Below are 17,899 nucleotides of genomic sequence, written 5' to 3'. Positions count from 1 at the left end.
TAAGTGTCCATCAACAGATGAATGGATAAAGAAGATGTGGCACATATATACAATGGAATATTACTCAGCCATAAAAAGAAATGAAACTGAGTTATTTGTAGTGAGGTGGATGGACCTAGAGACTGTCATACAGAGTGAAATAAGTCAGAAAGAGAAAAACAAATACCGTATGCTAACACATATATATGGAATCTAAAAAAAAAACAAAAACCAAAATGGTCAGAAGAACCTAGGGGCAAGACGGGAATAAAGATGCAGACCTACTAGAGAATGGACTTGAGGATATGGGGAGGGGGAAGGGTAAGCTGGGACAAAGTGAGAGAGTGGCATGGACATATATACACTACCAAACGTAAAATAGATAGCTAGTGGGAAGCAGCCGCATAGCACAGGGAGATCAGCTCGGTGCTTTGCGACCACCTAGAGGGGTGGGATAGGGAGGGTGGGAGGGAGGGAGATGCAAGAGGGAAGAGATATGGGGACATATGTATGTGTATAACTGATTCACTTTGTTATAAAGCAGAAACTGACACACCATTGTAAAGCAATTATACTCTAATAAAGATGTTAAGAAAAAAAAAAAATTCACTTCCTTGAAACGTACCATAATGCTAACATTTGAGAGAAACTCTGCAGTTCAGGATGGAGAGGACAGAGCATGAAACTCCAAAGGGAAATACTTATTATCAGGTTTTACCAAAACACTATCTCATGTCCAATGCCAAGTGATTAGCAGATGCATTATACCTTTCCTTAGAAATAATCATGTAGACAAAAATGTTGACTAAGAGCAATGATGGTATGCATCCTTGGTTTTTTTCTTGATTTTAATGAGAAATAGCTCATTGCTTTTCTTTCTTAGGATAATTGGTGGTAAGCAGCCTTCTCCATGATTAGGTTGCTCTCCTCTAGTCCTATCTCAGACTGTTCTTAGGCGTAGCTGCTGAATTTATCACATGCCTGGCATCATGAGCCGCCATGAAGAGGAACAGATGGTCTTCTCCTTTAGGTTGTTAGGACAAAAGATCTTCAACCATCACTGCATCCTGGACTTAAAGTATCAGTCATCTTCTTGAATACCTTAGACTCTACTGAGTAATAATCTATAATTTTGGCATCTGATCATAAATGATAATAATATATATTCTATAATTTTTCCAATTATTTTGTACCCTAGCAAGTTTTAGCATTAAAATTACGCTAATATCATGGAACTGGACAGTTTCCCAGTTTTCTTCTATAGCCTAGAAAAGTTTACATTACATAGAAATGATCTGTACCTTAAAGCTCAAATAGACTTCAGCTGTGGTACCAGCTGGGCCTGATGTATATTATTTTTTGAAACTTGCATCTCTTTAAATTATGTTTTCAGCACCTTCCTTGATTATTTGTGGATTCAGTTTTCTGCCTCTTTGGGAAGAAAGTTTGGATATTTCCTCAGGAAATCAACCATTCTCTTCAGAATTCTCATATATATAGCAATAGAGGTGTACAAAATATGCCCATAGAATTCTTCCCATCTCTTTAATATGTGATTACATTGCTGTTTTTATTCATAATCTCATTCATTTTTTGCTTCATCTAATTTTCCCTAATCTAACTTTCTGAAAAAAATATATTTAAGTTCAAAGAAATGGCATTCCGATGTATTTATGACATATGATTGCTACTATTTATACTACTTTAGTAATTTACAGTTTTATCTTTATTCTTTTACTTTGCTTTTATTATGGATATTTTTTATCAAGTTGAGGAAGTTTACCTCTATTGCTAGTTTACTGAGAGTTTTTATCATGAATATGTGTTGGATTTTGTTAAATGGTTTTTGTGCATCCATTGATATAACTATGGGGTTTTTCTTTTTTAGCCTGTTGATATCATGGATTACATTAACTGATTTTTGAATGTTGCACCACCATTGGATTCAATGCAGGATAAATCCCACTTGGTCACGGTGTATAATTCTTCGTATACTTTTTTAGATTTGATTTGCTAACATTGTCTTAATGATTTTGCATGTATGTTCGTGGGAGAGATCTCTGTCTACAGTTTTCTTGTAATGTCTTTGGTTCTCATAGAATGAATGAGGAATTACTCCCTCTGCTGCTATCCTCTGAAGGAGACTGTAGACAATTAGTATAATTCCTCCCTTCAGTGTTTGGTAGAATTCACCAGTGAACCTTTGTGGGCCTGGTGCTTTCTGTTTTGGAAGATTATTAATTATTGATTCAATTTATATAAAAGAGACAGGCCTGTTCAGATCGTCTCTTTCTTCTTGTGTGAATTTTGGAAGATTGTGTCTTGCAAGGAATTGGTCCATTTCATCTAGGTTATCAAATGTGTGGGCATAGAGTCATTCACAGAATTCCTTTATTATCCTTTTAATTTCCATGGGCTCTATATGATGTCTCTCTTTCATTTCTGGTGTTATTAATTTGTATCCTCTCTCTCTTTGTCTTAGCCTGGCTAGATTGCTTTTACTGATATATTACAGAAAAAAAAAAAAACAAACACCCCAGTTTGAGTTCACTGATTTTCTCTATTGATTTTTTATTTTCAGTTTCACTGATTTCTGCTCTGATTCTTATTATTTCTTTTCTTCAGCTTCCTTTGGACTTAATGTGTTCCTCTTTTTCTAGTTTCCTAAGGTAAAAAAGTTAGATTATTGAGTTTAGATCTTTCTTCTTTCCTAATGTTATACATTCAATGCTGTACCTTCCCCTCTAAGCACTGCTTTCATTGCATCCCACAAATTTTGCTAAGTTGCGTTTTCATTTTCATTTAGTCCAAAATATTTTAAAACTTTTCTTGAGACTTCTTCTTTGACCTATGTATTATTTAGCAGTGTGTTGTTTCATCTCCTTGTATTTGATTGTTTTCCTGTTATCTTTCTGTTACTGATTTCTAGTTTAATTCTATTGTGGCCTGAGAGCAGATATTCTATGATTTCTAGTCTCTTAAATTTGTAAAGTTGTGCTTATGGAACAGAATAGGGTTTATGTTGGCGAATGTTGCACGTGAACTTGAGAAGAACATGTACTCTGCTGCTGCATGAAGCAGGCTACAGATGTCAATGATACACACTTGATTCCTGGTATCTGAGTTCCCTCCCCCTTCCTCCTACTGGAATCATGAGGCCATTTTTCTCCGATATTTACTATAAGAACCTAGTCGAGCTCCTTGCAGTAAACTCACAGAAACCCCCCACTCCCGGACTTTTTACTCTCAGACTGGTCCACGTGAGCCTCCAGCAATCCATCAATCTTGGGGGCAGTGGTCTGGTTGTGTCCTCCTCTCTGTCATGCATTTAAGAAGAGCTGTTGATTCTCCTCCTTTCTTGTCAAACCAGAAACCAGACGTCTTATTTTGCTTTTCCAATTATGTTTTCTAGTTTCTTATATTGAAGATGTAGTTCATTTATATTGCGTCTCTTTCATTTTAATAATGAAAGCTTAGGTGGATATAAATGAGTCTGTCACAGGCTTTGCCAGATGGATTAACCTTTTCATTACTTGCTAGATAATTGACAGTTCTGCTAGGATTTTCCCTTTGATCTGGGTGTTGTTTCACACAACACCTCCCCCCATTTTTTTTCCCCAATTTACGCATGAATCAATTTACAAATGACTAGGTTTGCGGTGTGTGTGTGTGTGTGTGTGCAATTTGTACTGCTGATATCTAGCTTTGTGTATGAAAGTGTTTTGTAAAATCTGGACATTTTATATTTTATTAGGATTTTTTTTTTTTACCAAGTCATAATCAGAATATAGATAAACATATGCAGACATACCTGTATGCACAGATATAAATGTATAGCTATAGATGCAATTATAGATGTAGATTCAGATACCGACGCAGATATCCTGCCCCTAGTTCCTTAGCCCTTATGATTTTCATGAACACCGCCCTGGTCCATCTACCAGTCTTCCAGCACCTGTGTCGCCTTGGCAGGGCCGCTGGAGCCTGCCCTGCAAAGCACACAGTGTGCCGGAAGTGCCCAGGGCTTAAGGCCTCCTACGCTGGCCCCAGCCAATGGCTGATGGGTGTTGATGCCTAAGAGTTCAGCTCCCTCTTCCCTTGGGTGTGAGAACTCTGAGGTTTGTGTTCTGTACCGCCACCCAGAGGCCCTCAAGGGAATTAAGCTCCAGTTGCCCACACTAGAAACTTGCTGGAAAAATCCACCTTTTCTTAGCTTCTTTCCTATCCTTACTTCCCTTTTCTCTCATTGATATTTCTTAAGACCACACCCTAAATAAATTTCTGACATTCAAAATCACTGTCTCAACATCTGTTCCTGACACACACACACACACACCCCCCCCACACACTGGAAAATAAAGCACCGTTTTGTCTGCCACTATACTAATAAGGACAGGTAATTCCATTACTTAATTTGACCAGAATAGAAAGATCTGGAATGATCTACTCACACTCTTTGGTGAGGAATACATACACTACAGAAGTTAACATTTGTATTCTAAATCACATCACAACCTATTCTCTTGAATAAAGTCACATGACATCAAGCTCGGCACGCTATGAACAGAAGGACTTTCTCCGTCTGTTACGTAAGCAGCTGCATGTGGCGTCCCTCTTGGTCTGATAACGCTTCGCAAAGCAATAGCTGACGGAGTTAGTTATTCCCACCTTCCACTGGGGCATTATTTCGACCTGGCTAGAAGCTGATGTTATCTCAGTTCAGTACCTTCTTCTAATAGAAATCCAAGTCGGGACAATCCAAATCAGTACTTGAGGCTTTGAGGGAAAAAAAATAGCATTAAGAGTTTGGCACACACCATGATGTGTAGTACAACTTAGCCTAGGTTAATGCACATTTGCTTGATTGAGAAAAAAACCCCAACAACCCAACCAACCAAAAAAGAAAAAAAATCAAGTAAATATAATATATTCTGCTGAATTACACTTCAGTAATCATTTCAAACTAGATGCAGCTGAAGCTGGAAAAAGTCCATCAATGTTTCCTATCTCTGTAGCATCCAAACTGATACAAATTGACAAATTGAGGGATTCCTGGAATGTAAGCCTTTTAAAGTTCTTAATGAATGGTTTGGGGCTCACGCAGTAACACGCCAGAGGCGGTTTCACAGAGGACAGGCAAACTTCCCTCTATCTCCTCCGCATAATCTCCTCATGCAGATCATAAGTCCTGTAATGCATGAATTGCTACCAGAGATTAAATGCTTAGAAAGGAAATGGATACAAATTGAGATGAAAGCCCCATTCTACTATCTGGTCTTTCTCAAGGGGTATTTAAAAGAATAACAAGAGCATTTCTACTTTAAATCATTGAAGCCTCTTTTAGGCTTATCCAGTCATCCGGTGTATATGAGGTTTTTCAGGAGTTCTTAATCACGACGATTGCAGAGGCCATGAGTTCACCTGCATGTCAAAGTGTACACTACGACCAAGTTAGTCATCTGATTCACCTCATTCCATGAAAAACTAGTCAGAATTATTAATTAGCCTTCCTCTTTGGGGTCATGTGGATATGATGTTTAAATATTTAAAGTATTTTGCTATTCCACTGAATAGTTCCCTACTCAGTTTGTGGTTATGTTGATGAAATAAACGCTTGGTCTTTAAACAGTCCAGATGATGTTACATTCTTTGTTACCTAAAGTTTCTCAATGCACACACACTGGGTCTATGTGGATACAAGCAATTATTATACAATAATACAATTATTGTAACTACTATTAAGTTATCTGTAACAAAAACTCTCAATAAAGCCAGAGAACAATGTTTGATTTTTCTCTAGTGTAATGTAGTTTAACTCGAAGTTGCTGTTAGTGTTGTTTTTGTTTTTAATATTTGCTCTTACTACAGCTGGGGAGACTAAAGCAATGGATAAATACATCGCAGGACCTCCAGAGGCTTACGGAGAACGGTGCTAAGTAATCACGAGTGGAAGACTGAATCACTGTTTCCTTTCTTCCAGCTCTCCTGGTCCTAAAATTATACACCTTTCCACGGGAGTGTGAGCTCCAGCATCTGCCCCATTGATGCTGGGCTTGGAGAGAGGACTTAACATGGGCCAGTGGGAAGTGAGTGGTATGACAGTGGTCCAGTTTGGGGCTGAAGCCTCAAGAAGCATTACATGTTGCCTGTGCTCCTGTGATCTGCCTTTGGGAGATCACGTCCCAAGTAGTCACTGATGAAAGGAATGGGGGGGCACATGGCACCTAAGTGGACACCAGCCCCAGCCTGAAGCAGAGCGGCCCAGCTCACCTACACAACCATGAGCTTTCAAACGTTTGCTGCTCTTGGCTGGGCTTTTGGATATTTTTTTCTCTCAGCATGATCATGGGAATGGCTCCACAACAGATGACGTAACCATGGTTTGGCCACGTTGTCACAACTTGCCTGAAAGCAATTTGGCTAAAATCGTTAACAGTTCAAACAAAATAATCATCTGGCCCAAAAGCCCTTGGTGCTTGCACACAACACATACCACTCTGAGGAATCCTCCACCACCCACAGCCCCCGACTGAGCGCACACACCTAGGTCGTTTCTCACACCTAACTTCCTGACCGATATTTTGGAAATCTTGGGCAAAAGGAGACAGCCACTGTGTTGGAGATACGGAACATGTAATAGAGAGAAGAGAAAGCAAAAGCAGTGAAAACTATTAACTTCTGAGGCCAGGAAAGCAACAAAGAAATGGTTGGTCGAAACTGCCTTTACCGCTTAATTTTCTCCACAATTCTGGCTCTGTGTGGGCCGCTGTTCTTTAGTGAGACCGCTATGGGTGATCTTAGTGGAACACCTATTCAGCATGGTGGCCCCTCATGGAGATTCTGCAGGTTCCTTATTTTCATATGTATTCTCGCCGTTTGAGGTAAATGGTGGTATTTTCTGGCTTTAAAGCTGGCAAAACCTAATCAACATGCTTGTCAAGACGAGGCTGCTGTATTAAGTTGCTGATGGCTCTCCCTAAACTAATGCTAATACCAGAAAGTATCTATACTGCAAGTTCAAAACTGTTGCTGTTATGTTTAGTGATGGTTTTCTGACATTTGAGCATCTGGTCAGTGCCAGGCGTTGTATTACGTGCTGGGGCACAAAGATGCTGAATCACTTCTCCCAGGAATCTAGTTGGACATGTAGACATATACAAAGATAGTTTCAATGATGTGTATTAAATGCTAGTTTACACTGGATGTTAAGGAACTGTAGGGGAGGGACAGAGCAACAGCTTGATGGAATTTTAAATAACTGGTTGGCAACTCCTCTTTATGAATTAAAGAAAAAAAGAGTACTCAAGTTGTTTTAAAGTTTGTATGGAAACACATAAGACCCCGAAAAGCCAAAACAATCTTGAGAAAGAAGAACAGAGCTGGAGGAATCATGCTCCCTGACTTCAGACTACACTACAAAGCTACAGTAATCAAAAGTAATCAAAACAGTATGGTACTGGCACAAAAACAGATACGTAGATCAATAAAACAGGATAGAGAGCCCAGAAATAAACCCAAGCACTTATGGTCAATTAATCTACAACAAAGGAGGCAAGAATATACAATGGAGAAAAGACAGTCTCTTCAATAAGTGGTGCTGGGTAGCTACATGTAAAAGAATGAAATTAGAACATTCTCCAATACCATATACGAAAAACAAAACAAAACAAACAAAAAACCGTCAAAATGGATTAAAGACCCAAATGTAATACCAGATATTATAAAACTCTTAGAGGAAAACAGGCAGAACACTCTTTGACATAAATCACAGCAATATTTTTTTGGATCCTTCTCTTGAAGTAAAGGAAATAAAAGCAAAAATAACAAAAGGGACTTAATTAAACTTAAAAGCTTTTGCACAGCAAAGGAAACCAGCAACAAAATGAAAAGATACCCTAATGAATGGGAGAAAATATTTGCAAATGATATGATTGATAAGGGATTAATATCCAACATATATAAACAGCTCATACAACTCAACATCCGAAAAAAAAAAACCCACAAACAACCTGATTAAACAATGTGCATAAGAACTGAACACACATTTTTGCAAAGAGGAAATGCAAATGGCCAACAGGCACATGAAAAGATGCTCAACGTCACTAATCATCAGGCAAATGCTAATCAAAACCACAATGAGATATCACCTCACACCTATCAGAATGACTATCATCAAAAAGACCACAAATAACAAATGCTGGAGAGGGTGTGGAGAAAAGGGAACCCTCCTACACTGTTGGTGGGAATGTAAAGTGGTGCAGCCACTATGGAAAACAGTATGGAGGTTCCTTAAAAAACTAAAAATAGAGCTACCATATGACCCAGCAATCCCACTCCTGGGCATATATCCGGAGAAAACCATAATTCAAAAAGATACATGTACCCCAATATTCACTGAAGCACTATTTACAATAACCAGAACATAGATGCAACCTAAATGTCCATCGACGGAGGAATGGATAAAGAAGATGTGGTACACATATACAATGGAATATTACTCAGCCATAAAAAAGAATGAAATAATGCCATTTGCAGCAACATGGATGACTTGGAGGGCATTATTCTAGGTGAAACAAGTCTGACAGAGATAGACAAATACTGTATGATCTCATTGATATGTGGAATCTAAAAAATACAACAAACTAGTGAATATAACAAAAAAGAAGCAGACTCACAGATACAGAGAGAACTAGTGGTTACCAGTGGGGAGAGGGAAAGTTGGAAGGGCAATACATGGGTAGGGGATTACAAGGTACAAACTATTATGTATAAAATAAGCTACAGGGATATATTGTACAACATGGGGAATATAGCCAATATTCTATAATGAATATAAATGGAGTATAATCTTTAAAAATTGTGAATCACTATATTGTACACCTGTAACATATAATATTGTACAGCAATGATATTTCAGTTTTAAAAAAGAAACTTCCAAAAAAAAGAAGGGAGAAGTACAGAGAGGTTTGCTGAGAAGGGTAGACCAGAAGGCTGAAAAAATCTGGTCGGCTTGAGTCCAGTCTACATGGCTGTATTTCACATTTGTGTTTTAATTGTCATGAGTTCCTCACATATTAAAGATGCATATTCAAATAAATCCCAAAATGTATTCAAGTTAGACATAAATTAGTTTTTCATTATCTTAGTTTTAGGATAATCTATCCCACTAGAGTATTCTTTCCAAACACTGCAGAAATAAAAGTTAAGAAGATTCTAATTGAACTTGAAAAGCTTTCCCTTAGAAAGACATTAGTATTAATAGAATTTGAACTATTGAGTTAAAATATTAACATTTTCCACTTAAAGTGAAATTTAATAATGTATAGTAAAGTAATGTATACACTAGTGGTTCAGAAGTATAAACGATAAAAGATAATGAGGCTCTTGTATTTGTAACATGACTAAAAATCAGAATCTTCTAAAATGGATTTTATAAGCCTTGATTCTGTCATTCATTAGTGTGCAGTTTCCAGGCTGATCTTATTGAAAACCTCAGGGGAACATATTTTAAAACTTTCTAGTCTAATATGCTTTGTCACTCATGAAAAGTGACTTCTTCACAGACTTGTGGCTGCCAAAGAGGAGGAGTGAGGGGGAGGGTTGGTTTGGGAGTTTGGGGTTAGCAGATGCAAACTACTATATATAAAATGGATAAACAACAAGGTCCTTCTGTATAGCACAGCGAGCTACATTCAATATCCTGTGATAAACCATAATGGAAAAGAATATGAAAAAGAATGTATATATTGCATATGTATAACTGAATCACTTTGCTGTATAGCAGAAATTAACAGAACACTGCAAATCAACTACACTTCAATAAAATAAATGTAAAACAAAATAAAAAGTGACTTCACATAGTTGCAGATAAGGTCTGTAATGTGTTACATTGTTAAAAAAATAAAACTAGGTAGTTCATTTTTTCATATTATATTCTATACACACACACACACACTTTTTCTCACATTTTTAAAAAGCTTTCAGAGCTGAAGGTCAAGAGGTAACTCCAGCTCTTTCACTGTTTGACAACTCAGTAGTGACAGGCAATAAAACATCATAGTGCTTACTTAATTTGCAAAATGTCCATGGCTCTGAAGAGTAAATATATATATATATATATATCTTATATATATTTTTACATTTATAGTAAATGTCTAAAAAGAAAGGTCTTGCAATGATTATGCTTGAATATTATTTAAAGGTATCAATATGATTCTGGTTAAAAGACAACTTTTAATGTTGCCAATTGGGTGTCAGGTGGAATTACAATCTCAAAAAATTCACCTCACTCTTTCCTATATGGGGAATTGTAAGTGTTCTGCTCTAGACAGAATGTTCCAAGCCTTCCTTTTTGTGTTCATTGGTGTAGGCAGCCTTCTGAGATGACCCCCAATGATCCCTGCCCTCCTTACCTTCGTGCCCTGGGTAACCCCCTCCCGTTGAACGTGGTGCCTTGCTTCTAAGGAACAGGATACTGCCATGTATTAGGATAACACTTCTGAGATTAAGTCACAAACGACTGTGACTTCTATTTTGAAGGAAGGACCTCTCCTGTTTGTTTTCATGAAGTGATTTGTGAGCTGCCTTTTGGAGAACCCCATGTGCCAAGGAACTGAGAATTTCTATCCAGGAGCACATGAGGGGCTGAATCCAGCCATCCTTCCCATAAACACGGGAGTGAGCTTGAAAGAAGATGCGTCTAGGTTTAAGATGTCTCAGGTCCCAGGTGACTGCAACCTCATCAGGAACCCTAAGCCAGGGGACCCAGGTAAGCCACACAATTCCTGATCCACAGAAAGGGTGAGGCAATAAATTTTGCTCTTTTTATCCATTACATTTTGGGATAACTTGTTACAAGCTATAGATAACTAATGCACTCACTAACACCATCTCTGAAAGTGGTACTTTCCCACGGACTAGATCATTTATAAGTAAATACATAGAAAGCCCTGTGTCCTACCTCTTGGTATGTGGAAAAACCTAACTGGATATTTACTAGATATTGGTTGGAATTACCTTAATTATAGATCAAGCACAGGCCAGTTCCTAGGAATACTAAGATTAATACACATAATCCATGGTGGTTCTTGCAATGTCTCCAGTGGTGATTTTTGGCAGGACTGGTTTCAAGTCCAAAACTGACCACGGATTTGCGGTAAGATCTTGATCAGATGACCTGGTCTTTTTGAGTCTGCTGTCTCGTTAACCAAATTGAAATGATAAAACTTATCATGGAGCATTGTTTGTTAAGACTAAAATAATATGCGTGGAGGATCTGACATTTAGAGGGATCTTAACCCACCACAAATACTATTTTTATGTTCCCAGTCACCAAAGAGCTCTTAATTTAATAAGGAAGGCAGAAATGATTATGGGAAAATATAGTATGTGTTTTAATAGAGGTAGATTCATTGTACAATGGGAATACAGGCTTAGAAGCAATCATTCCTCCCTCTAAATATTGAGAACATCTTTAGTTGGTTGACTCTGAAGAGAGTAAAATGAAAAATGTACAGGGCTATGATGGTCCCCCTCTTACTAAGACTTCATTAGCTAGCTTTGAAGATGAGACCAGACTTCTCAGATACTTATGAGTTTTCCTAAGTCAAGTTAGAAGGAAGAGAACATGCAGGTTTGATCTGTAATTAAACTACAAGCAATGCCAAGAGTTTTTTGAAATACACACACACACACACACACACACACACACACCCCTTACCAAATAAACGGCTGCCCTTAATTCATTGTACAATGAACAGTCTTTGATAGTAAATGCTAGACCTATATAATTTTAAAAGCTTCATTAAGTGTTTCTTCACTGCAACTTTCAGCAAATGGGAATTTAGAACAGGCACAAATACCTCATTAAAATGTCTTATTGCACACTGCTTTGTTTTAATGTTCAATTAGCATTCACTGAGCTGCATTTATCCACCTTCACCAGCCCGCTCCAGCTCCCCACCGTTTAGCTCCTTCCAACTTTGTACATATTTAGATATTTACATCGTCAGCTGAACACATTACAAGTATTTAGTGAGAAAGCTTATGTTTGTTTTTCTTTTTTTGTCTGGCTGCTGCACTGCACTGTCTTAAATAAACCCCACGTTGCTTCAAGGCGCTGAGGGGAATCAAACGCCAGGAGCTTTTTTGCAAGAGAACAGCTAAGCCTCAGGCGCTTTTTAAAAATAATTAATTTATTAATTTACCTATTTATTTATTTTTGGCTGCTCTGGGTCTTCGTTGCTGCACGGGGGTTTTCTCTAGTTGCGGCGAGCGGGGGCTACTCTTCGTTGCGGTGTGCGGGCTTCTCATTGCGGTGGCTTCTCTTGTTGCAGAGCATGGGCTCTAGGCACACGGGCTTCAGTAGTTGTGGCACGCGGGCTCAGTAGTTGTGGCTCGCAGGCTCTAGAGCACAGGCTCAGTAGTTGTGGCGCACAGGCTTAGTTGCTCCGCAGCATGTGGGATCTTCCTGGACCAGGGCTTGAACCTATGTCCCCTGCATTGGCAGGCGGGTTCTTAACCACTGTGCCACCAGGGAGGTCCCTCTGGCTCTTTCTTGACTCTTCAGATGGAAAAGAGAGGTGGCAACCACCTCTCAGGAGTCAGGCAGAATTCTAAGGTCTCCCGGCCACTGAGTTTGTTTTCTCATGCCTCAGTCTAGTCTGAATGCAGCATGAGTAAGAAAGCTGCATGCCAGCGTTCCCGTCTGTTACACGAATGGAAAATTCCATGCAAACGTAAGCTATCATTATTATCGTTCTTGTTCTTGTTGTGTAGCACGGTCTGTTTACCTCTGTCAGAATTGCATGGAGTTGTGAGGGAGAGTTCCTCATCATCAGGTTCTCCTCCATGTTGACGGGGGACACTGAGACAGGGCATCTGTTCCTTCTTTTTGGGTAGAATTCCCATTTCTGCTGCTTCATCAAAGAGAATGAACACAACCTGGACAAACTATCCTCTAGAGCCTTCCCTATGAAGAACACCGGAATTTTTACAGTTTTTAAAATCATGATGAACATTTTACAATAAAAATCAAAGTGACCAACTGTCAAAAGTATGCACTTCCTAACACAAACAGTTATCTTTAGGAAGACGGTATTCTTGGGACTATTACCATGGGGTTCTCTTGAGTGAGTGCTTTACAGAACACGAGTGACTCGATGTGTTGAAATGAGAAACTGTTTTCACAGGTAGAAACCAAAGCTTTTTTGCTTTCTTCCTTCAGCAACATCTACCTTTATTATGTAGTTTGCAGCAGCTTTGCACTTTTCTAAAGTTATCATTTTAGACTACAGGGCTATGGATATAGCTTACTGTACTTTCTGAAAAATTTTAAAAGGCTTTCTAACACCTGGCACATCTGAAGCAAGCATTTATTTAATCAAAGAATAAGCCCCTGAGCGATCTTTTCTATTAGGTTGAATGTTTACTGTCATGGTTTATTATTTCTCCCCTAAAAATCTGCATTCACAGTATAGGATGGAGAAGCCCATGAAACAGAAAATAAATATGTATGTGTTCTAGGATAGTGAGACTTTATGAAAAATGTTAGCATAGTATAATTGTTTCATGTTTTCAGCTAGGTAAGCATCAGGTAGAGATTAAACATGTAAATAGAGCTTTTCCCTTGAAAATCTTGACATACTTTTCTTGTGTTCTGACACACTCAAGATAATTTTCATATAAACAAAAGTGAAGTAAATTCTCACCTCTTCTGCAGTTTGGCATGCTAATTTTTTAAAGCTAAATAAAAAGCTGATATTTATTCCTTTAATTTCACCTCATTATATCTATTTTCAGTTTGTCCGATCAGGACACTTTCTAAGCCTTCTGGCAATAATGAGATTATATAATAGACCATGATCCAGAAAGCATACAACAGGGAAACAAAAGCCCTGACATGTTAGTTGACTACAAATTTGTTCTAAGCTAGCAATGTGATAAAATCTAAATGGTTTTAAACATCAGCACAGTAGAAGAATAATTTAATTTCAGTGTCAGGTATGCTAGCCTGGTTAGAGCACATCTACTGTTTCCAAACCGCTGCCTCTATTCACAATATATGGTGGGACGTGAACACCACACTGTCCCTGAGATCCTGGCAGACAGTAGTAATCAACAGCAACGCTCTTTTTCAAAGAGCCTGAACCACAGTAGTGCAGGCAGTCACAGTAATTCATCAGCACTGGTACCTTTTGGGATATAGACTGGACAGGCTACGCGGAGTAGAGCAAATCAAGAGCGAACTCAGGCCTTTGAAAATGAAGATGGGACCTGGGAATGTTTAGCCAAGAGTGACAATATCCAAAGGAGCCTGGGTGCTTTTCAAACATTTAAAGAGGTGCCGCCTGAAGAGGAAGGAGACGGACTGTGTGTGCTACGCCTCTTCAAATGGAAACGAAGAACAGGGAGAGAATTCCAGGGAGGATCCTAGCTCGTAACTAGAAGGAAATGCCACTTAGTAAAATTAGCCAAACAAGCACTCTTAAAATGCAGTAGGTACCCTCAATCACCGTAACTACTCAAAAGCAGCGGAGGGGTCAGTGCTCAAGAGGAATCTGGTAACAGTAAACAAGACTGTCACTCCAATTCACAACCCAAGGCTAGATTATAACATTAAAACACTCTTAGGTTTTCATGAAAATAATTATTTTGTCACCATCTATACCAGATTAGCTCTCATTAAATTCAAATATTTTAGCACAGCATAATTACTGAGTTTGGTTGCAGGCATGATTTCTGTATTCATAGTAGACTGTGGACACCCCTCCTGTTGAAAGCTCTTTGGGTAAAAACTTGAAATAGATCCTACGTATTCTATGAATTTATCTGCACCACTTATGGGCGCCACCAACACTTGGAAGCATTAACTGGACGTACAAGTATTTATCATCATGGAAGCCAATGAATTCTCTTAATACATTAGTAGGTGGAGACGGTCATTCCACATTTATTTTTACCTCCATTTTGACATTTAAGAAACTGTGATAATATTACGTAAGGAGGTGCTCACAAAATGCTGGGAACATCTCAAAAGTGCACAGACGCCGGTTTGAAAGGACTCACTTAAAAACAGCTGCATTTGTGTTATCTACAAGTCCATACTGATGGTGAATAAAACCAGAGGACAAAGGAGAGCCCTTCTTTAGCCACTAATAAATGCTGAAGAAATGCAGTTAGCAAATCACCATTTTGCAGTCATCACACTGGCATTAATGCCAGCTAGACGTCAAAGTGAGTTTGATCTACAAGATACACACATAGTCTCAAAATATCTCACTGATCTCTTATCAATACCATAAACTTCTTATGAGTTGCCAAGGAAAAATTAGTAACTTTATGGGAGAGAACACAGCAAAGTAAATGTGGCAAAGTTTTAACATGTCCTGAATCTGGGTAAATGCTTACTATCAATTTTTCTATAATTAGACATTTTCTGTATGCTTGAAAATGTCAAAATTAAAAGTGACTAAAATAAAAGAGAAATGGGGATGAAAATGGAGATAAATGAATAATAAATTTGATAATGCTACTTCCGTGAACATTTTCTGCAAAATTTGGAGTAACCAGAGAAGGAAGCATATACCACATTATATTACAACTCACCGTATATAAATAAGCACATTAAAAAATGTGTATGATTAAAGTCTGAATTTCGAAGAGCATGATAGTTTCCAGCTTTTACATCTGGCATCGGCCTTTGCAGAAATTCTGCACTTGCTCTGAGACGTTCAGGCGTCCCAGACGTTACGCAGGCACAATGGGATAATCCCACACAGCTTGGAAACCTAAACATTATTAGGCATGTTTCTGGTTAAGGTAAGTTCCACTGCACTTCGTGTTACAAGGTGTTCTGCTGTATTCCTCTTAAATGTTTCCTATGAGCCCTTACACTTCCTTTCCGCTTCCCTAGAACCTGACTTTTGTATATAAGCCTAATACGACAGTGCCAATTGACCAGAAAGCAAGATCTCTCTCCAGAGTCAATTTCTCACAAAATTTAGTCAGCATGACCTCAAAGACAGCTTACTGGTTTCCCAGAGATGTACAATTATTTATATTTTAATTCAAACTTAGCTTCCAGCGGCAGAATCCAAGTTAAATTAAATGTATACAATTTGCTCATACCATTTATGGAGTTCCACGTCATTACTGATTTTCAGAAATGTATCCACATGACGTGTATGTGAGGAATTCAGGCCCGAAACCCTTGGTGCCAATTGTCTTTCTCCATGTGGGAATATGCATCTCTTAGTCCCCTTGTCCGCGAGGGGAAGGCACAGGGGCAGCAGAAAGACTATAGAGGCAGAAAATAGGTTTGAATGAAATAAATGATCGTTGAGTGTCTTATTTCTATTCTGAATGGGTTTTAAGAATCTCGTAAGTAGTTCTATCCACTCAATGAAAATACTAGATACTGACCAATGGCCCTGATCCCTGAGACCTACTGGCCCTACTTCCCAGATCCCTGGCCCTACTTCCCAGATCCCTGCCCCAAATTCTTGCTCCTTTCTGTGAACTAGGGCCAAATGTTGAAAAGTAACAGGTCTTGGAATCATTTTTTTTAGTTGTGAACCTGATTTGCCCGCAGAGGCTGTACCTCATTCATGCGATGTGCTCTCCAAATAAATCTGTTATCCCAGAAAGCTACGCCATTGAAATGAACATCAGAAGAACCTTTCACATAGATACTGAATTCCCACTGGAGATGGATTTAACAGGAACTATGTTTCCCATGAAGTCCCATAGTGACACCGCTAACCTAATGTGTATTATGTTCTCTGAAAACTTGAGACACTATCTATGATGTTCTTTGCATCCTGGCTGTTTCCAAATTACCGTGAACTTTCTCATCTCAAATACGAATAATGCTAAGATGGAGAAATGGAGAACCGCATACTGAAGTCTTCACTGAGTCATATATATTTTGGAAGAAGAGTTGAGAGTGTTTTATTCTTAAGAGAATAAACCACGAGGAGACATACACCATTGTGTAACACCAGAAACGTGAGTCCTCTAATGAGAAGTATACATCCCTTGACGTGTAAAGAACTGGAGAATTCCAAGTGGAGATATTGTATTCCTAAGCCTGCAAGTTTTATTTGTGGTTCCGTTTTGCCCATGATTCCGTAGGAAGCATCCCTAGGAGAGAGGAGTGGAGAAAGGGAACTGCTAAGCGATTTTCCATACCTCCCCCAAACGCAATGGTAAGCACTTTAAACGCTCAAAGCCCCCAGCCTTCGCTGCCTGCCTACAACGCGGAGTGTTTGGTGTCGTCTTACGTAAGTAACAGGAGTAATAAGATTTGTGTTCCTGTCTTTGGATTCAGGAGTCATAAATCTTGAGCGAGTTAAAAATGCATGTGTGGAGATTTCATGAGAGGCTGGCGTGCCCGTGGTCTCTCTGCTCCATCAGACATCTGTAGGCAATAGCTCACCAAGATATTCTAGGGGTGTTACAAGTCACACGACACCCGTTTCCTTCACAATAACTCGGTGAGGCACCAGTGTTCCTCCCGGCCCCTCCGGCCTCATGTGAAACATGCTGCAAACTTGTCAGTGTGAATTCAAGCAGGCATATAATTTTCCTTTCCATTTTAGCAAAATCCCTCTGTTTTCTATCACTCACAACTTTGGTTAAAAAAAAGTCTTTGCGGAAAAAAATCATTAATTGCCAATGTTTATGCTATTAATATAAATTACATCAGTTTACCTAGCTTGGGGATTTTAAGAACGTCTAGAAAACACTTTAGTTTTTAAAAATTGAAACTTTCCTTCAGCAGTAATTCAAAAAGACAGGGGAAAAAAAAGAGAGATTCATCCTAGATTTGGGAGATTATATCCAGATCAAGAAAATCTTAATCAAAGAGAATGGAAAAGAAAAACGAAACAAACAGAAAACAAAATTTTGATTTGCCACA

At 38.7% G+C, this 17,899-nt stretch overlaps 1 long non-coding RNA gene across 8 annotated transcripts in view; it reads right to left on the bottom strand.

Annotated features, from left to right (window-relative positions):
• LOC309653452 overlaps positions 1-17,899 on the bottom strand; it is a 249,713-nt gene that overhangs the window by 65,722 nt on the left and 166,092 nt on the right. The gene's annotated exons all lie outside the window — the stretch shown is intronic.

This window comes from Balaenoptera physalus, assembly GCF_965194825.1.
Source record: "Balaenoptera physalus genome assembly, chromosome: Y".
In the NCBI taxonomy this organism is placed as follows: domain Eukaryota; kingdom Metazoa; phylum Chordata; class Mammalia; order Artiodactyla; family Balaenopteridae; genus Balaenoptera; species Balaenoptera physalus.
Note: the sequence above shows the minus strand (reverse complement) of the source record. Positions and strands in the feature narration are given on the sequence as shown.